We start from the raw sequence: 22,798 nt of genomic DNA, 5'->3' as shown, positions 1-22,798 counted from the left end.
ATTATTTAGCTTTTTAAAATTGATATTTTGTTTTCTTTAAAAGACCTCATTGAGGTAAGTAGGTAATAAACTGAACATAACTTAAACTGTAAAACTTGATGTTTTGATATAATATTATACAATAATACATTATACAATAGTGAAATTGTCACCGAGGTCTAGATAGTGGACATGTGTGTGACCCCCATTCTCCTTTGTCATTCCTTCTTCTACCTTTCCCCCGTCCTCAGGCACCTGCTGGTATGTTTTCTGTTTTCAAGGTAAGTGTGCATGTACAAGGAACATGCATAACGGGTCATATGGGGTGCACTCTTTGCAGGGGAAGCGGGTCTGGCTTCCTTCACTCAGCATAGTTATTCTGAGATTCAGTCATGTTGTTGAAAGTATCATTAGTACATTCTTTTCTATTACTGAGCAATATTCATTGTATGGAATATACCACAATTTGTTTACCTGTTCACCTTTTGATGGAGGTTTCAATCACCTCCACTTTGGGCTTATTACAAATAAAGCTGCTGTGAACGTGATGGACAAGTTTTGGATGGTACGTATTTCACTTATCATGGGTAAAAACAAACAAACAAATGAATAATAATGGAATAACTAGTTTACACATAGGTGTGTGTTTAAGATAGTGCAGGGGCCAACCCAGTGGTGTAGTGGTTAAGTTCGTGCTCACCACTTAGGTGGCCTGGGGTTCACCAGTTTGGATCCTGGGGGTGTACCTATACACCGCTCATCAAGCCATGCTGAGGTGGTGTCCCACATAGAAGAGCTAGAAGGACTTACAACGAGGATATATGACTATATACTGGGGCTGTGGGGAGAAAAAAAAACCAGGAAGATTAGCAACAGATGTTAGCTCAAATCCAATCTTCCTCACAAAAAAAAAGAAAAAGAAAAAAGTGCCATATTGTTTCCAATGTGGCTGTGCCATTTTATAGTCACACCAACACCAGGTACCAGTTCCCATTGTTCTGCATTCTTGGCAGAGATCGGTATTGTCCATTTCTTTTTTCTTCTAATTTTAGTCTTTCCTGTAGCTGTCTAGTTCTGCTATACTATTTTCTAATCTGTGACTTTTTAATGACTAATGATGTTGACCACCTGTTCATATGCTCATTTGTAATTAGTATATCTTCTTTTGTGAAGTGTGTGTCCAAGTTTGTTGCCCTTTTTTTCACTGACGTTTGTTTGCTTACAGAGTTTTGGGAATTCTCTATATATGATGGATACGTATCCTTTGTCAGAGACATGTGATTCATAAACATTTCCTAAGCGTTTGAGGCTTGTTTTTCATTCTCTTAAAAGTATCTTTCAAAGAACAGATGTTTTTAATTTTGGTGAGGTCCACAGCTTGTTAAAAGCTGACTGAGAATAAATCCAAAATGGAAACCACGAAGTCCAGATGTGAAAAATGGACCTATTTGACTTGACAACTGGGGTCAGCTGTACCTAAAGACAGTCAAACTCAGACAGGCTAATAGCCAAAAAGTTGTTCATTTTTTCCATAATGCTAATCTTAAATGGGCCATGGGATTCATAGCTCCAATGGAATTATACAGTTCACAATCTTGGAACAAAAGTCTGGACACTCAGCTGCACTACCATCTTGGAATTACATAGAAAATATGAGATACTTTAATTATTCTAATATCAAGTTGCAGATCATAGGCAAATGTACTATCTGAAACTGGAAGGGAAAGCCTGGGAAACAAACCATATGATTATGTAATGTTGTGAAAGTAGACAATGCTAAGAAATTTTAAAAATAAAAAACATAAAATAATCCTCAGGAGATGAAAAATTAGAAATGAGTTTTACTCTCAGCTTTCATAGACACTTAGTCTTTTTACCAAATTAAAATTCTTTTTATATGACAAGAGGATTTTGATGCCATGTCCAGTTAGAGAGACCAGCTGAAGGACACATTTTTGCTCTATCTGCATAGACGTTATCCCATGAGAGCAGAGCTGAAACTTATGATAAAAGAGTCATAACAAAATATTCTGAAAACATTTCTACAAGCTATTTGTTTCTAGAAACTGGGGAAGTTGACACGAGTGTTTTTCCACGGCCCAGTACAAGAGACTCAGCATCACATTTTGAGGAATCACATTAACGGAACCAGAATGATAAATGAGACAGAGATGGAGGGAGAGAGAGGGGGAAGGGGCGGGGGGAGTAATAATAAATAAGCATTTAAATTCAGGAATGAAAATTCTTCCCAACTCATCCATTTGGATTTCTAGGGCCCAAGTTAAAAAATTTCCCCAACAGTTTATTTTAAATATGGCCGAATAAGTAACAAACAAGGTTACAGTGGTTAGAACACACACATGGTAAGTTTTCAGAATAGATAAGGGTTAGAGATGGTCCTGAGGTTACTTTTTTTTTAAATAAAAAGATACACGGTGGAGCCGGCCTGGTGGCATAGTGGTTAAGTTCATGTGCTCCACGTCAGCAGCCTGGGGTTCACTGGTTCAGATCTTGGGTGTGGACCTACACACTGCTCATCAAGCCATGCTGTGGCGGCATCCCACATACAAAATAGAGGAAGAGTGGCACAGATGTTAGCTCATGGATAATCTTCCTCACCAAAAAAAAACAAAAACAAAAATACTTGGTGGCTTCTTGCTTTAATAGTCTCTTCCCCTCAACACTATTTCTCTAACTCTGAGACACTGCTCAAGGATGGAAATAAAGTTAAATGCTGACGTTGAACATTTTTATCACTAGTTAAATCTCCAATTCCTAAGCTCAAAGGTGTGTGACAAGACTGTGATATCATTGGCCAAGATCTGTCTGCTGGGACCTTCCGAAGTACTTCAGTGGAATTATCACATATCCAGTAGGAGGAGAAGTGGTTAGTTTGTAAGAGGAGTGTATCTCAACTTTATATATCATAAAGGCATTGTGGGTAATACATGATGGGAACAAAACCATTAGATTTGACATTTTCCCTCCTTTGTTCAGAAAACAAAGTTTTGTCTTTGCCCATTCAGTGTATTCCCTTTGTTCAAGACTGGTGTTTTTCTTCTCAAACTAGTCTTTGGGTTTTTGTAATGCAGATTCTAAGAATAAAGAAAGAGAAACAGAGGGGAGATGCAGAAGAAAAGAATTTATAGACCAGAGGTCCTTGGGCTCAGCTACAGGAGAAGCAGAGAGGGAGCTAGAGAGGCTGCAGGGCGTGGAGTAAACTGAAGGAGCACACGAGTTTAGGAAGCTGGATTTTCCTTGCTCAATGGTGTTTCTTTGATGCAGACTCTCTTCCAAGGCGGCAGCCTTACTGATCATGCTCCTTTAACAAACAGTCCTTCCGTTTCTGACGTGCCGTGATGTGCCGTGTATAAGGAAATAGCGCCAAGGATTTTTAAAGCAATTTACCAAACGTATATGTCTAAAGATTCTGGAAGATATTACATCTGTCAAAAAACATTAAAAAAGAGTGTTATGAAAATGGGCAAATCAGAGAAAAAGAAAGTTCTTAGAGTTTGAAGAGCAATCTGGAATAAAGTGATGAAAATCTTCAAGAATACAGGAGGAAAAGAGAAACAAAGATGAACATTCTGCTGATATCAGAGGAAGACGAAACTTAGAGAATCGATCTAGTTTATATTTCGGAGAGAGAGAAAAGGAGAGGTGAAACATTCAAATAATAGAAGAGATTTTTCTCAGAAAAAAAGGACAATGAGCCTTCTCCTTGTTCTGAATGTTCACCCCTCTGGTTCTCTGCTCTGTCGCTTCTCCTGGGAGGACTAAATTTTCCTGCCCCTTACACGAAGGAGAGACCAGAGAACTGGTTCCAGCAAGAGTGTCTATGCAAGAGGAGCAATTATCATTTCCAAGCCAAGGCATCGAATGGCTTCTCCAGGCTCTTCCTCTCCACCTGCCTTGGAAATGTGTTGTGATGATGGATGATGGAACAAAGATCAAAGCATCCTGGATCTCTGAGACACTGCATAAGAGATGGCTGTCCCTGGAGAGTAGCCTGGACCCTTGAGGGACATTAACCAGATAAAAAAAATTGCCACATTAAAACGTAGTACCAAGAGCAGATGAAATCTGTATTTAGGAAAGAAGAAGGAAGTAAAGGCATTTACTCTATGAGAAATTGTGAATTCTATCTTTTCGGAATTTCAAAGCTTAGGAAGTCCTAAAGACCTGCTTCTCTTTAATACCCCTCCTATTATACTTGCATATAATATGTATGCAATACCTGCATATTCCAGGTGATCCTGCTTTCTGAGTGGCATTTGCCTGTTCATCTGTTCCTCAGTATATATGAAGCCCGACGTCTTTATGAATGAGATACTTTCATTCAAAGGACCTTGGTATATTTTAGCTTGATTGTAATAGAATAAATGTATACACTCAAAAATATGGGAGTCTAGGTACATGTGAGTGATCACAGTGTCACTCCGTTCAGGCTGCTATGACAAAATTCCATAGACTGGGTGGCTTATAAACAACAGAAATCTGGTTCTTACAGTTCTGGAGGCTTCCACTTGGTCCCCAGGCAGTGACAATTCACATATCCCCTCGACTGTTTAGTGTATGAACTCTTAGAAGGTGAAGGTCATATTTTGCTCATCTTTGCATCTTCAGCTCTAGCACAGTGCCTAATAGGCATGCAGGAAACTCTAATGAATAAATAGATAAAACTGAAATATGGCAGATCTGCCGAAAACCTAAAAGTACAGGGAAAATAATAGCAAAGTGAGAGAAAGAGAATTTGCTCAGGAGGGAAAGAGGAGTAGGGGCAGGGGGAAATTAAAGTAATTAATGTCTAGAGAATGCTAAAATGTAAAAACTCTAACAGAGAATTGTCATCAGGTCAATGATACTGAACAATCAGAAATGTAGTTTATTAAATTTCTTTTTTGGATTTTATAAATTTAGTATATACTAGACAGCATCTCCAGTTGAATCCGTGTTGTGCTTACTACTGAGGTTTTGATATTTCTGGATATGATGATGAGCAGATGGGAAATATATATATGTGTCATTTGTGTATATATGTCATTCATACATATGTGTGTACATGTCATTACACATACACATGCAATATGCACATATGTCATTATATATCTATGTTGTACATACATACTTACATGCCAAACATATGATAGATCGATAGATCATAACACGACATTGCAAGAGCACTCAGTGATCTCTTTAGCCCATTTCCAAGTTTCAGACAATCTGACTCTGAATTGAGATTGTGCACAAGACAAGTGACCCAGCAACTGTATGTTCCTATGAGGAACCAGGTAGAATTTGACACCCATGGTCTGCAGATAAATACCCTCACTGAAGAGAAAAAAGTGTAAAGGGCGAGCAGGAGGTAAAAATAAAGTAGTATTTCGCTTACATTATGAGAAATTCCCTTCAACACACTGTTTACATGTATCACGATTGTTCTCTGCTCAACTATTTATAAATTCTTTAACAAATGACCCTGGAGTCGGCCCAGTGGCACAGCGGTTAAGTTTGCACGTTCCACTTCGGCGGCACAGTGTTCGCCGGTTCGGATGCCAGGTGCTGCCATGGCACCACTTGGCAAGCCATGCTGTGGTAGGCATCCCACGTATAACATAGAGGAAGATGGGCACGGATGTTAGCTCAGGGCCAGTCTTCCTCAGCGTAAAGAGGAGGATTGGCAGTAGTTAGCTCAGGGCTAATCTTCCTCAAAAAAACAAAAACAAAAACAAATGACCCTTTGTCAGAAGTTTCTGAGTGAATTCATTACCTCAGTCAGGTGTCTCCAGTGTAAAAGTTTTGCGCATACCCCACCAGTGGTGTACTGACTCACACCGGCTCACAGGAGCCGAGGGTGAGTATCTCCCCCCAGCGCCAACTCCAGCCGTGCCATCTTGGTGCTGTGAATTGTTCGTGGTGATCGCATTGACAAACACTACAAACCACGTGGTGTTGCTCTTCGTGTTTTCCAGAGAGCCAGCTGCAGACATTTCCCAGCACACCTCTGCTTCCCCTCCATCTTGCACGCAGACACGCACTCTTTGGTGCCTCACATTGGCAGAACGGACCCACTGAGGCAGCATTTTCCAGTGTGTCCTTCACAACCACCTACTTCAGAATCTCTTGAATTGAGTGTGAAAATGCAGGCTACTGGTCCCTACTCCACACTTCAGTGAATCAGAATGTCTAGCCCCGAGCGGTGAGGGGGTGTTTGCTGTAAAAGTCTCCCTGGATGAATTTTATGGACCGCAAAGCTGGAGAAACACTCCAAAGACTTTTCTTGTCCAACAGGCCCTTTGAATGACTAGTCACCCTGAATACATTATGCTCCAGGGTGACTCTAATTGTTTCATAATTTGTCATATTCTTATTATATTACAAAATAGTTCATTTTTAGATTGGTATGAGAAGCCAAATATCTTCCTAGACAACAGAATAGATGAGGTAATCTGTCAGAGAACAGAGAGAACCGGTATTGATGAAGGATGCTGTGGCCTGAAGTCCTTCTTCCGTTACGATAATCAGCCTGATATTTGCAAATATGATACTAATTTTGAGTCTAAAAATTATGTGAGAATAAGTCACTGCTTTATGGCTCACTATATACACTTCTTATGTGACAAGCTAACATCATTGTTTAGCTGTCTTTCTAGATGGTGTTAATAAAATACATCTATCAAGGCATGGCTGATCATTTATAACACAGACCCTAAGGATTGCATGTGTGTGTTAGCGTAGCTCACAGGCGGATAGGAACACACACAGTGTGCTTATAAGAGAACCCCTCAGGCTCTCACTATGTGTCTTTTATTTTGTTTTGTTGATCATTTGAATTGTTTGCCAGCTAAGCAGACTAGCAACAACAAAAAACATTGTAAGAGCAGGAGATTTGCTGCTGGAGGCGGTTGTGCTGATGAAAGGGGCATAGATGAGATGGCGACAAGCAAGAAAAGACAGAGGTGAGCTAGAAAACAGGAGTAAGCAAGAAAGAATGAATTATGCATCAGAAAAGAAAAGATTTTCCTTAGGATCGCATCTACCTTCTATGGACAAATTTAAAATTCCTTTGTAGTTCTGAATAATCTGAGGGGTGGCCATGTGTACGTTTCTTAATAAAAGCCAAAGAGGATTGAATTTCTTTTTTTTATGGGGAAGAAAATAATTTGAAATTCCAGAGAGGCGGAGCACATGGGGAGGAGAAAGGAGGCAGCCAGGCTGATGTTTCCTGAGGGATGGGCTGGAGAAAAAACCCCTGATCCTTGTTGAGGAATTTGAGAAATTGTTTGTCTCTTGGTGGAATTTTGGGGAAAGTCTATATCGCTTGTGGGGAAACGGTTTGGGAAGACTCTAAAGTGGCAGTGACTGAAGTAGTATGCAAGGACCCAGAACGGAGAGAGGAAACCAGAAGAAAGTCAGTCCTTGGGAAATTTTCAGAAATCTTGCAGACAACTTATTTAAAACCATGAAATTGGGAGTTCATATCACCATACTCTCTCCATATTGGGGGGTGTTGTTTACACTGAGCTTGCAATTATATTAATTGTAAGAAAACTAGAATTATACGTTATATCACAGAAAAGTTTATATCCCAAATTTAAAAGCTTCAATTCTTCATTTCCAAATATTTTCTGAATGGCTACTAAGCACAAGTACTGAGCATCAGTACCCCCATGGAACATCTTGTTTAAAGAGGGAATGTAGGATCGGTTCATGTCTAAGCTGGGTCCTGAAGTATGAATTAGTGTTGCCAACTGGATAATCAAGGCGAAGCAGGCCCTGGAGAGCAGGGGACGTGAGCACAGGCACTCCAGAGCACTGTGCGTTTCAGGAACAGCACTTAGCCCAGGAAAGTTGGAAAGAGTAACGAGAGTTGAGACTGTAAAGGTAGATACAGGCAGGATTACAAGCAATCTAATATGTCAAATTGAGGAATTTCAACATTAACCTGTAGATGATGAAGAATTTTATAAGATCAGAATTTTCTTTTGCCGGTAGAGTGTGGGGACACGTTGCTTAAGCAGAGAATGACCATAATCGGTTTCCAAAACCTGGCCATTCAGGAAACTCATTACCTAATGCTTCCAGATAGTGAAGATGTTACCAGATGATGAGTTCCTCTGTTCCTCTTGCTTTGATGGTGTTTTCATTCTCCTGGCTTTCCATGGGCTAGAGACCATTGATGATGATGTAGCGGAGGAAGACATTTCCTCTACTTAATGTGGGTTTGTCTGGCTGGAGAATTAAATTCACATGAGACAGAATAGCAGGAGAAAAGTAAACAAAGCTTTATGAGGACCATGGCCCGGGAAAAGGGCACTGAAGAAGTGGGGTGCACAGAGTGGTCATATACCCCCAAACAGGATGTTTCACATAGGATTGAAATGTCCCTCCCACAATAGTCACAAGATTGCCCTGTCAGCACAGCACTTGATGGACACAGCAGGTAGTGGGTCTGCTATCTCGGAGGGCATAGCAGGAGACAAGTTTATTGTCTCAAGCTGGGTGGTCACAGGTGAGCACAGCAATCAGTTCCCAGCCTAAGGAAAGATGCTTAATCCTTAAGGAAATGCCAACGTTGGGAGGGGGAGGGAAGTTGCACCTTTATCTCAAGGGCCTTTGTTCTTGCCATAGTAAACGTTTTAAAGAGGATATACAATGCGTGCTCAATGGCCACAGTCAGGCTTTTTTGGAAAAACAAAGTCAGGCCGAATTAGGTTTACACAAAATGGCTTCCTCATGTACTCCAATATATTGTATTGCTTGCCATCTTTACTCATCAATGCACACATGGGAGAGGCCCAGGCAAGCCGAGCAACTCGGAAAAATGGCCAAAACCACCACCCCAAACATCATATCCAGCTAAAAGACAAAGGAGGATGTTGGGGTGGGGGGAGTCAGTTACAGGAGGTTACCAGACAAGCACAATAAACAAATGCAGATTTAAGTCCTTGCCTTCCCCATTGATTAAGGGTTTCTAGAGATAAGGGCATCTCCCCTTCTTCCTGGTACAGAGGGAGATATCTTTACAGATGGAGAGTTCCTTTACAATGTAAATGTCTCTTACAAAGGGTAAGTAGATTCTACTTTTCAGTTACTTTCCTGTCTGCAAAGAAAGGAGCCACAAATAATCATCATGCCAAAGAGACATATCTTGGGGTGGCCAATTCCAGGCCTCCACAATGATAATGGGAATATCAACTATGATAAAAAAAAATCCATTCCTTTGAGTTCTATCTTTTTATTTCTCACGTTGTTCAGGGGATTTAGCAGGTGCAGTTCCTAAAGCTAGGAAAGACATAGCATTCTTCAAAGGAGATAAATGGAGACTGTGTCAGTCAGAATGCTCCTCTCTCTGCCTTCTCATTCTCCCTTTTTATATATACATATACATATATACTTACAAACACATTTCACAACGGTTTTACAATTGTTGGAAACTTTAGGACACAATGTTTCAGTTTCCAAGGTGCACAGCAACCGTTGGAAGAGTTATATTTTTTTCTATAGGTTGCTGTACTGTCAAAATAAGTAATCATATTATTACTAACGACCCAGGTGAATGTTGGGAGGCAATATGGCAGAATGGAATGAATATAGATTTTTGGCATGAAATAGACCTGGAAGAATCAGTCAGAATTATGTAGACACATCGTGCTTCTTTAGGACAATCTCCTTGTTTCTTCGAGATTCCAGTGCAGAACCTACCTATTAAATGGGAAGATAGCGGCTACTTCAAATGATAGTCATGCGTTGGTGTACAGGGGTGCTGGTCTACTTCCTGGCATATAGATAAATGCTCAGTGAATATTAACCCAAATGGGGTGATGATGATGGTTTGATAGCTAGGCATTTTCTTTAAAGGATACCAAATACATTAATAAATTAGATAGGGATAATAAATAAATTTTAGAGAGAGAGAGAGATTTTATAGGATTTAATTAATTTTGTAGGATTTTCACAGCACCTAAGAGGTGCTCAGCCTTTATGTCTGTTTCTAACCTTCATATCCCTGGTACCCATCACCACTGCTCTGAAGATACACAGATAAATAATTATGCAAGGATCAGAGAAACTTGAGGCTAAAATTCTTAATATCATTTGAAATGCCTGTCTTGTGAAGAAGGAGCTATTCACCATTAAGGGAAATGGGGGATAGAGGTAATAATTCCAAAGGATGATGCAAAACTCATGAAAATTTATATTCCATCAGCCGGTAACTACCAAACAGTATTTCTTTTTTAAACAGACAGTTTTGTTAACAGATTACATAACAAATTATCAATGATTCATGCACATATTTTTATTCTTCTTTTGCAAATTACATTTTCCTACAGAAATTAATTTGAAAACTCTTTGTTATAGAACATTATGTATGATTTCATATTGTAACATTTGTTGAGAATGTTATTTCTTTGTACAAATGATAACATTTTAGTTGCTTCTCATAGTTCCAGGAGGAAATACTATTTTAGAATCTAGCATTTGATGTAAGGAAGACACACAAAGCTCAAGTGGAGGGTCAAAAGCTTGTTCATTTGGGTGCAACTTGAAATATTTAAGAAAATTCCAAGCTTACGAAAAATTATGCCTCCATTATATATACTTATATATATACGTTTACACACACATATAAATTTATATTTATATGGCCAATCTCTGTGGGAACAAATTCGCTTAAGATCCTTTTGTTGTAAAACATTTAATCAGTTAAGGTATGTTTTTTCCATCCTGTTTGCCTCAGGCTAAAGCAAAATTTCAAAGGAACTACAAAAATTGAGTGGCCTTCAAAGATCCCCCGTGGGGTTCATTAGCACCACTAGATGTTTATCTGAAAGTTGCTTAATGCTTCTTGAATAAAACTTACCTAGACCCTAAAAAGGATTGATGAGGGAATTTGTAAACTTGGTTTGAGATTTTACGAGGTGATGACCCTGGACTCTCCACAGAGAGGTCTTTGGTGCTAATGACGGGATGTTTCAATGCACCCAAATATCCCTGTGCTGCTTTGAGCTGTTGAGCTCAGCCAAACACCTGTAAAAGCAGAAATGATGCAGCCAATGAATGGGAGCCTAGACATGCGTAAGCCAAAAATCTCTGAAAGTCATGCAGACAGCAGAGGAGTCATTTTAAATGAAACAGGAGTTAACTCCGTAAAAACTTTTTCTTGTCCACTTTAACATATGCAAAGATTTATCTTTTGTTGCTCTCTGCTGCTACTTTCAGAGGGCAGCAGAACATTTTAAAAAGACTCTACTACCCACAATGCTGATGCAGAATTGTTTGTTATGAATGTTAGTGCCATTCCTATAATGTACTGAAGGTGACAATTCTCAACCTGGGAAGATGTTTCTGTAATTTAATTGGAATCAATGGAAAAATCTGATTTGACATGGAATTTCTCACATTACTCACAACTCTTTATACTTGTCCACACACAACTTGAAAATTTGAAGAAAAAAAAAAGTTTCTTCCAAGTATTAAGTGATAAGTCTAGAATATTCCAACAGTGTACCCATCAGTGAACTATGTCATTACACTGCAGCATTACCATCAGGCTAAATTATGTACACAATCAAGGCTGATTCATGTGAAGGTTGTAACAGTAGTGAAAGAGCTCATGTCTGTGGGTCATTCTAGGAGGCGATCTCTTCCATAACTTCGTAATTTTCATCATCATTAATCATGTCCATTGCCCTCTTCTTTTAAGTTTAATGTCAAATTCCTTTGAAAGTAATATGATTATCTTATATCAAGCCCTAATAAATATGACTTGACAGACTTCATTATAAGAATAAACATTTCTTTTAATAAGTTTACAAACCCATGCACCAGATTTAAAAAACACCCTTTCGCCACTTAATAGCTTTCAGAAAAGACATCTGATTCCACTTCCACCCATCACTGAGGTTCTAATTACTTTGATATAATAGCTGTGGGATTTTATTTGTTACTGATCAGACAGATTCCTCACTAATATGGAGCAGAGAAGAAACATTAAAATTCTGTTCTACTTGACAAGGCTATAAAGTCAGTTGGATCCAATTTAAATTTCTCCAATTCTGTCGTGTTGAAAATATCTTTGATGTTCCTTTAGCCATATTTACTCAGTGAATCTAAATATTTGGTGCACAATGAAACCAAGAAAAAAAGTGACACATTTGACCTTAATTTATATGTTTCTGTACAAAGATGCATACTTTTGGACTGAAACGGGCTTAGTCTCACTACCAACTTAATTGGTTTATTTGTGATAGTTCGATTTTTTGTATGATACCAGAAAACATATCATTTGGTTTAATACCTATATTATCACTGAAACTGTTTATATGTAAGTTAGTGCTATAGCCGTAATATTTTAGAATAAATACGCAAGAACTTTTTTATGTTGATTTTTGTTGTAATATTACTAGACCTTTTATATACATTTATTTATAAGAATCATATATATTAAGAATTCGTATATATAAGAATTATGGACCTGAATTTTGAAACTTCACTTTATTATAAACAATAATCTTCAGCCAAATCATATATGCTCTGAGTTTCATATTTTTTAATTAGGGCAAATAATAACTGATTCACCGGGCTACTTTGAAGTTGAAAAGAAAAATCCCCGCTAAAAGCATTTTGTAAGTAAACAAGGGCTATGCAAATATCATTTAGATTTACTATTGGGTGCTGCCTCATATCCTATTTATATATGTATATATATAGTTTTGATACATTCTATTAGAAATAGAAGCAGTTTGTATATTATGGGATAATATGAACCTAGATTAAATATATTGCAAATTAAATAAATAATTATCTACTTCTAAAATCCACAAAAAGGATAACAACTACATTTATCTTTCAGTTATTTGGATGGTGTTCTGGGATTCATCACTACTTATTAGATTAAATTATATCTTAACTGACAAATATACAAAATCCAGTTGGTAATGCAAGATGTACAGAGAGTCAGTTATTCATAGGAGGGGAATAAAATTTTTATTTTAAAAATTATTGTATTTTCCAATTAGTCACCTCTGATGTGAACAGGAGCAAATGCTTAGGTGATCTTCTTAATACATTCACCATAAAATACATATACACTAGTTTATACTTGTAGTCTGATAAAAGATATAGCCCTTGCTTACTTACAAAATGCTTTCAGAAAGTGTAAATGTCCCCAAACTCATAGTCCCACATAACAAGATGTCTGATATACTGTTGGCATTTGATAAAAAGTACATTTTTAAATTTCTTTGCTCTCTCCTCTCTTCAGAAAAACATTTCTCATTAATACAAGTATACTTCATGTGTAGCTTTGCAGGTGAACTGCTTTGAAACTCTAACTAATGTCCCATGTTTCTGAAGCATTTACTGTTATCATATATTCGCAGTGGGAGGAAAATAGCAGGAGATAGAGGACAGGGGTGATAATTCTTGAAAGATATGTGCTTTTTCTGCAAAGGTGATGCAAAAATGTGTGTGTATCTATTGAAATCATAATAGAAAGGGTGCCTGTCATGACAAAGAAGACAAGTTTCTTGGCTAAAAGGGTGGTAGTAGAGCTTATCCACGGCCAGCTCAGATTCATTTCCTCTTCTGGTACATGTTTTTCCTCCTGTTTACAAGCTATTTTACTCATTGTTGCAAAAATTTTGATTACCTATTCAAACGCTTTGCTGCCATTCTGTTATTTTTTTCTAGAAGAGCCTCAAATTATTTTTAGCCAGATCCGTCTTTAGTATGTCATGAAATCAGGGAAAGAAACATCCCCCCCCACACACACACACATACCACCACCTGTCTTAGAGTGCCAATTTTGATTGTTTTAAACCAATTTTGGTGGTTCCTCCTTGCCAATGCTTGGTTGAAGCGAAAGTTTACGAGAATTCTCATGCATGATGAGACAATTCTTGGGGTCACTTCTGAGAAAAGGTTACTTCACTCTTGTAAAGAATCATGTGAAGGGAATTTTCCTTTGGTGAATACATATGGCTGTATGATGAGGAGATGCTTGGAACTGTATCAGCTGTCAGAGAACAAAGCTGTGGACAAAGGTCAACACACTGAAGAGGGTTCAGTGGAAAGAAGAAAAAATTCTGGATCCCTGTTTACACTAAGCACCACTGATTTAACCAACTCAAACTCCCTTGCCTTTGGATTTCTTGCTATGGGAGAGACTAAAAGTCAATATGTTTAACCAATTGACTTGGATTTTTGTTGCCTGAAGCTGAATTTATGCTAAGTTATGCTGTTTACATAGGTATATGCTAGAAAATTTTATAAGCACAGTGGGGAAATATAATTTTAATCATATATAAATAGTTATCAATGGTGACAAGATTTCAAGAGAACACAACGTCAGAAATATTTGAAAGGCAATTTTGTAAACTTAAAGTTTATATACTTGAATTAGATCAAGTAAAACAGAAATAGAGTTTCCATTGGGCTCAGTCAAACCAAAGCCAAGAGACCTTTTCATCTCCATGCATTGATCTGCTAATTTTGAATCACTTTCAAACTTAAAGAAAAATTACAAGTACAAATAACTTTTAAACAATTATTTGTGGATAAATTGTCAATGTGATGCTTCATTGCTCCTGGATACATGAGTGTATTTTTTTGTACAAACAACATATTCTCCTACATAACCATGACACAACCATCAAAATCAGGAAATTTGCAAAGCCCATGAAGCTTCCCCACTTGTCACAGATGTCCTTTGTAGAAAAGGATCTATTTCAGAGTTGCACCTTGCTGTTAGTTGCAGTCTCTCTTTCATTTCCTACAACCTGAAACAGCTCCTCAGGCTTTTCTTGATTTTCATAAACTTGACACTTTTAAAGACTATGGACTCATCATTTTATAGAATGGCCCTCGATTTGTAACTGTCTGATGATTGCTCAAGATTACATCCAGGCCAGGCATCTTTGGCAGGAAAACCCACAGAAGTGACTCTGCGTGCTTACAGCATCCTAAATGGCAGCACGTGATGTCCCATTGCTCACGATGTTAACTTTGACCACTTGCTGAAGGTGGCGTCTCTCAGGCTTCTCTATTTTTAACTTACTCTTTCACATTTTGTAATTAACAAGTATTTTGTGGGGTGGTACTTTATTCCTTTTCTCAACAAAGGTTTAAGCTCCTCATTTATTTATTTATATCAATAAGGACTTGGGTTTTCCTGTTTTATCCAGTGGGTTATAATCCATTAACAAGAGTTTTTATTTTTATGCTCAAATTGTCCCAGATATTGCCAGTGGGAGTATATCAGTTTACTGATTGAGAAGAGGGCTCAGACAACCCTGGCTAGTGTTGTGTCAAGCAGAGAATCTTTGTCATTCGTTGTCCTACAGGTTCAACTCTGAATGTTAACAGGTGCCCACAGAAATAAGTTGACGCACTGCAGTGTGCCTGAGAATTCAGAATCATTCTTGGGTACTACATTTCTTTTACTGCTCAGATTGTACTCCTCAGAGTCAGCCGCCCACTTACGAGGCACCAATGGGAAATGATCTATTGGGGATGCTCCAAGGACTCTGCTCTTGTTGGTGATATCCTCAGGCATGGACTCTGAGCTGCAGATCGACATTGGGGTCTATGTGTAGTACTATGCGCTCAGTTTCAGAGCCTACATATACATCCTCCAAATGGTTCGAAGTACATTTACAGAACTGCAGCCTGAAATCACGGGCTCTAAAGTCATCATACACCTTCTTCCATTATACTAGGCTGCCTCCAGGTTTCTCTATTAGTTCCTCTATCTATACTAGTCAGTGAGATGCTACAGTTCCATGATTAAAAAATGTGGTCTTTTGCTATGTTAAGAACTGAGTCATCATCACCCAGGGAAGCACTTCTGGTAAGCTGTCCAGTTGAATGTGTGAGGTCTTTTAGTAAAGCCTCACATTTTCTCGATCTGTTCCATGCCACCAAGAAAGGTGATCTCACCTTTGGGACAGAATCCCCTGCTCCAGCTCCATGCTCTGTGAGCTTCTGGTGATCATCTAAGCCTCAGTGGTGTCCTGTTCAATGGTGTCCACCACTGAGTGAGTCACAAGTCCTCATTCAGGAGCTTCCCAATGGTTCCCTTTGAGCCATTAAAATGCTTTTTGAGGATATCCCTTCTCTGCGCTGCACTTTTTGTCTTTTTTTTTCTTTTTGGTTATTCATGCCAGCTACTTTTTTATTATATAGCAAGCTGTAGAGAAAAACTGAACCATTACTAACATTTTACATTTAGAAATGATACGAGGACAAGCAAACCATTCCACCGCTCCTGGTAATGCATTTAACCTATTGCCCCTCTCTTTCTGCTTTTAAACTGATCATTGCCTACCACTAATATCTTTCTAGATATTAATGACTCATTTATCTTCATTCATTCCATAGCATTAATTAGGATGATTATATTAAGAAGGCAATAGATCATTTTGTAAAGTAGAATTTTACTCTAAACTCTCTTGTGATTTTTTTGTAATGTCTCATATGATGTGCTCTCCTTGATCTCTGCACCTCTCGCAGCCCCTGCAGCCCCTGGCCCAGCTGGGCGGGCAGCTCTGTGCTCCCTCCAGGTTCTCAGGGGCCTTCTGCGGCAGCTCCGCCACCCACAGTCCCAAGTGTGGCAAACTCCACTTATATTTCTAAACGCATACATTGGCTCATTTAATTGCCAGGTCTGATGGTAGGTATTACCAATATGCCCTTTTGTTAAATATGTTGATAACAGTTTTAAGACTATTGTTTTGAAGAGAATCCTCAAGTAGCACAGCCTAATTAAAGCAATATTGAATTTCTGTTTTCGGTCAGTTTCTGCCCATTATTTGTGGTCTGATAAACTGAGTACCCTCTTGACAGAATAAAAGCAGAACTCTTTGAGGCAGGCACCTGCTCCTTCTCAGCAGTGATGCTTGGAATGCCATTGTAGAGATGGGTCAGCGTACAAAGGAAGAAAGTTAAATACTTATTGAGGAAAATCTTCTGCATTTCTAAAGAATGGCTTAAAATTGGGTTGAAACTAATCAACAAGTTAAGCAGGTATCTATTATGTGAAATATCCTGTGCCAAGTACTGTGTAAAAAAAAATATAGAAAGATATGGTGCCAAGTGGGTGCCTGTATTAGGAGAGAGTTAGCTACTCTCACATGGAAAAGAACTGAGGGTGTTAACTGGGAATCCGAATTCTGCAAAATACACTTTAAGACGGAAGTCAGAATCAAGAGAAACAAACAAGAGGGCTTCTCTGTGAAGTCAGGGAGGGGTGTTTCAACAGGTCTGTGCTTTTCAGACAGAGGACCTGAGTTAAACCCGGTTCAACTGCTTCCACCTCTCACTAGATCAAAATGGCTGGTCTTTAGTTTCTCTATCTATAAAATGGGGGAAAGTAGAACAGCATTGCTATTTGATGTGAGAATGAAATAAACATTCTTGCACACATATATACACACAGAGTTTATTCTCTTTGTGGTGCTCAGCAATTCCAGTTCTCACCTCGGGAAACTATGAACGATATTTTAACATGATTATTTATGCATTTATCTGACAGACGTTTATTGACCATCCAGAGCTTTTGAAAGGCAATGGCTGTGGTGCACAGTACCACGTGCTGGGTCATTTGAAAGGTGGAGGGGATACTGTCTGTACAATGTGTTAAAATGTGTCTCTGTGGCTTCCAGAATTCCAGATTTTGTAGTCCAGCAGGGTTACAAAAAAGAAAAAGAAAACAACTGGACGCCGGTGGCACAAGCAATTGCGTCACATGTGCGAGCACAGCCTTTTGAAACGCGAAGGATGCTTCAGCGCAGCCTTCATGCAAACCCTCGCGCGCTCTCCTTGCGCTCAGAATAAAAGCGGGCTTCTTACTGCAGCTTGAAGGTTTATCAGGATATTCCCTCCACTCTCCCTTTTTGGGCCATGTTACCTCTCCCTGGTGACCCTGACCTCTTTGCTGTTTATCAAAGGAAACAAAAGGATTGTTGTCCCCCCGACGGCACGGTCCTTCCCGCAGACCCAGAGGTTTTATCCCCACAGGTTCTTCAAGTCTTTACAGAGAAGTTAAGTTCTCCAAAAGGATTTCCTTCACTGTTCTATTTAACGTGGCCAACACTCCGCCCCTCCATTCTCCCCTCTGCTCTGGCTTTTCCCACTGCACGTACGTTTTCCTGTAACTCTAGGACGTACTTATTTTTTATTGCCTGTTCTCCTTCAATAGAATGCCAGCTCCAGATGGGCAAGGGTCCAGGCCTAGAATAATGTCTCCCACATGAGAGGTGTGCATTTAAACATGTTGTTAATAAATGAATAGAGAAATAATTCCATACACCCAACTTGGAGATGAAGAAAGTGTTACTCGTATTAAATAACATCTCCCTGTGCCCACAATGATAAGAAATGGAAAATGATTAGAATCCAGGCCTGTTAGTTCCCAAATTCATGCACAGGCATCATTACAGTCTTTTGTAAATTTCCAGACAGTAGAAATAACATATTATTAATTAATGATGACGAGGAGGAGGATGACCTCGGAGTCAGTTGAAAACTGAGTGGCTAGGGAAGTGTATCCTCTTCAACTCAATAGAGAGAGAAGGACCGGCTCACTGTGTGAGCACTAGAGTGTCGCCCAAAGCTCGTCCTAAAGGAAGGTTGGGTCAAGAGACAGTTACCAGCACAAAACTGCTAAAGGCCCTCCAGGATTCACAGACGTAAACAATGGAGGAAAAGCAAGACATATGTGATAATTAGTGCATCCTATCCTCTTGTATTAATCCATTTTTTCTTATATTCTCCTCCTTTTCCTTTTTACCACAAATTTATTAAATACGTTCAGTAGACCAGGCACAGTGCTAGGCACTGAGAACACAGTGTGTGTAAATCGTGTTCCCTATATAAAATTAAAAATGCTAAAATGGATAAAACAAAGTACTTAGGGAACTTAATTATGCTTCACTTTTTGAAACTTCTCTTTTTTCTGAGTGGAAGCCAGGTGCAAAATGGTAGACTAGTCCTTAGTTTGTCTAGGAAAAGTAAGTAGACCGTCACATGGGCCACTGAAATACGATCTTACCTGAAAAGTCCTATGTTGTACATAGAATTTCTGCCTCATAGCTTCAAGGTCAATGAATCACAGCCCACAGAGTTTGAAGCTTTATGACTTGTTCGAGAGTATAGCAACCGTTCTCATTTAGGAAACAGCATTAAAAAGAAAAACTCTTCTGCAAAGCAAAATACACTCACCTGGCACAGTGGGGGCCCACAGAGAAGTTGTATGACACAGTCAGAAGAACCCCAGAGGCAGGACGATGCGATCTATACCTTCAGGATTCAGGTCCTATAACGTTAGGCTGAACCATCCCTGTGGGCTCCTATATGTTCTTCTGCATGGAGATTCCTCTCTTCTTCAGTCTGGAGCGGAAAACTCCCTGACCCTAAGGTGTGGAAAAGGTGGCTTCAACCACAGACAACCTGCTAATGGCCGTGGACTTCCTAATTTAGGCACTGGGCTTCAGTGCTCTTCCACAAACATCAAGAAGCAGCTAAATATTAGAAGAATGAGTCTTTGGCAATCTGGGCTATAATCTAGATTTTTAGCAAGAAGAGTTGAATGAGTGTTCTCTTGTCTGATAGATTTTCTCTCTTCTCCACTCCACCCCCTTCCTCTTTGAGAAAGAATAGTCTAAAACATCTCCACTTACCACACTCTGGGAAGCAAATGAAGTTTGCTCCTGTTTCCTCTCTAAGTTTCTCCTGTGAAAGACATTTAAGAAAGTTTGATAGACTGCTGTGTCACTAACTAGCCATTTTCTGGTAACCATACCTATTACATAGGGAGTGAAATTTCTGCCTTTACTACAAACTTAGAGAACGCTCTTAAGGACCTTTACGTCTTAACCTCTGCTCTCATCTCCCGTGAGCCACAGGAGCAGTCAGGATGCCATGCAAACAGAGACTCTGTGAAACTCCTCCATTTGTCTTTCTAAGGCTATCTTCCTTCATGTCTGGTACATTCTACGATTTGGGCAAAGAACAGGTATTCTATTGCCACCAAGAACAGGTGTCTTTTGAAGGTAGAAATCCACAGATGCCAAGGAATTCAACACTGAGGAAAAGAGTTTGCCAAGGAATTCCTTCCCCTTATCTTCTAACATGTAACTGAGATTTGACGTGAAAACAAAAGGTTGGAAGTTCTAAGACTACCCATGTGCCTTCCAATAGACTTTAAGACCTGAGCAACACTTCCATCTTAAGGGGAGGGGTGACAGATTAACGTCATATGTCACCTCCTCTGTGTCAACTACCATAAATCTTTATTATCTATTCAATTTTCAAAACACCATTGTGCGGTCGTTTTTATTATTTCCATTTCACAGGTGAGGAAGATGAGGTTTTTGAAAGTTAGAATAATTTTGAAAAGATCAGAAAACTTGTAACATTTGCAATCCGTCGTAATGTTTTCCTGGAAAGCCCTCAGAAGAATCTCATCTGAGCTAACATTCAGTTCCTACTGCAACACTGACTTTGTGAATTTATCATAATGACTTAATATCCCAACACAGTCGGATAGATTTGCCATGTAACAGAAAACAAAACGCTAACCAGTGTTTATTGTCTGTGGACAATGGATGGTTCAATTTCCATCCCCTTCTAATTCTAGATTTGGACTTCCTTTCACAATCCTTGTCCTGCTTTGGGGGCAACTGCTCAGTCTCTTGACTTCAGCTGCCCTTGGGAATTTTGGCTTGAACCCATTTTAAGAGCTGGCCCTTCACTCTGGTTCTGGAAGGAAACATCCTATCAGAAATAAAGCCCTGCCCAGAATCTAGGTTTGGGGTAGGGACAGCTTTTCTAGTGCACTTAATCCCATATTCCGTGAATGACTCTCTACTCAAAAAGTGCATACTTCTAACTATCTTACTATAGAAAACATTATGTGCTTCAGTTTTTACTAAATAATTTGAAAGCCAAAGACTTATTCTGCTACCAGTCTTCCAAAATTTAATCTGGATGTCTAAAACTCTATATGGTAAATAAGTAATTAATATGGGTAATAACATTGAAGCAATTAAAGAGACCACTGGTTCTTGGCATTTAAAATAATGATAACAATAACTATAAGAGACTATGGCTGTGATGTAAGCATTGTGTTGCTTCAATATGAAAAAAAATGTCAACAAACAGCTTCAAACATACACATTAGTATTTACATCCTGGAGTGAGAGGTTCATTTTCATTGTTTCATATCTTGTGTGTGTTTTGACATAATTTCTAGTTCAGTAGGTGAAACTCAGTAGAACATGGGATTGTATAAATGGTTAAGACCCAAATGAATCCCTGATATAATTGATTTTATTTATTATTATAGAATTCCAGTATCAAAATAGCATTACAAGTTGAAGCTGTGGAAGAAAATTTTAAACAGACGCCATTCAGTTGAATGAGTAGCGAAGGAAGAAAAGAAGTTATAGCTGCTATTTCTATTTCTCCACATATTAATCCTGCTTACTAGTTCATTGTTTGCTATTTGTCCAATATCATTTGGCAAGGAGATTACTTACATACATAAAACGTTTTAGGTGATGAAAATTTTAGCATTTAAAAAATTTTAACAATTTTTATAAATTCTATTCCAAAGTTTGTTATGCCTATTTCTATACATTTACACACTGTTTGGATGAGTCAAAATCAACAGTTTAAACAAGAACAATTTATAGGGCCACCACCACCAATTTACCTCTGTGCCAAATGTCCTCTCTGCCTTTTATATTTTTTTCTCTATTGTGCCTTTGATGGCCAGTGTTCCTTTTGTCATCTGTCAGCGAGCCCTTGTTTAGTTTGCTTCATCTTTATCTAGGCAACTGAATAAAATGAGATGACTTTATGACAGCTGGTGGTTCAGCCAAGCTTTTCCTTTATGCTGATTGTACGCGTTCCAGATGCATGGCTTTGCTGGAAGTCTGACCCGCTAACGAGTCACGCTCTGCTGTAATCTGTAATGGTTACATTCACGCAATTCTACTTAATACCATTCAACAAAATGAATCCTATCCAAATCCTTTAGCAGTATTTGAAGACTTGGAGTCACCTTTGACTCATCCTTCCTCTTTGCATTCCTGTCATTTAAAAAAATGAAATGACTCATATCTGTTTCTCCTGCTACCATACTAATTATTCAAGATTCAGCTGACTCTGTTTTCTAATGGACAGAAGGCTCGTCCTTAAAGCCCTCTCAGGATTTAGCCCCAAACAACCATTCAAGTCATGCCACCCACCACTTTTACTCACACTATAAGCACCACAGAAACCTCCCAATTCTCTGTACAGGTCATGTGCACTCACAAATGCATTAGCTCTTGGCGTTAGCTCTGCCTGCAACCTGAAAACAAATCAATAAAAGTATGTCCAAGCTTGAATTCCTTATTGTCTGCTTCAAAATCCAAATGTTGTCTTGCTGGCTTCATTTCTTTATGGATGGTATAGCCATCCATCAACCTCTAAGCTTGCAAGTCCAATCACCCTTGTTTCACACGTCTACCCAGGCCTTTCCACATTCACATAATCTTGTCATTTTTAATGCTGAAATGTCCAAATGCCAATTCCTTTTATCTAATTCTTAAGCAAAGCTTTTATTGTCTCCTTGTGTGCACAGGATAACAGTATGAAGAGTATTATAAGGCTTTCAAAACTTTACCCGGTCTGCAACCTCTCTGGCCATCCCCCCTGCCCTGACATACACACAAAACAAATGTCCCTACTGGTGACATGTTTTACTTCTTATGGTCCCCAAAATATCCCAGAGCACCATATATTTCAATATATAAATCCATATGCC

General features: G+C 38.8%; 1 pseudogene; it reads right to left on the bottom strand.

The window, feature by feature from the left end:
* Positions 1-15,282: 15,282 nt before the first annotated feature.
* Positions 15,283-20,607, bottom strand: LOC106847433 (cytokine receptor-like factor 3; annotated as a pseudogene).
* Positions 20,608-22,798: the final 2,191 nt, after the last annotated feature.

This window comes from Equus asinus, chromosome 6, assembly GCF_041296235.1.
Source record: "Equus asinus isolate D_3611 breed Donkey chromosome 6, EquAss-T2T_v2, whole genome shotgun sequence".
Classification (NCBI taxonomy): Eukaryota; Metazoa; Chordata; class Mammalia; order Perissodactyla; family Equidae; genus Equus; species Equus asinus.
This window is presented reverse-complemented; position numbering and strand designations above follow the sequence as displayed.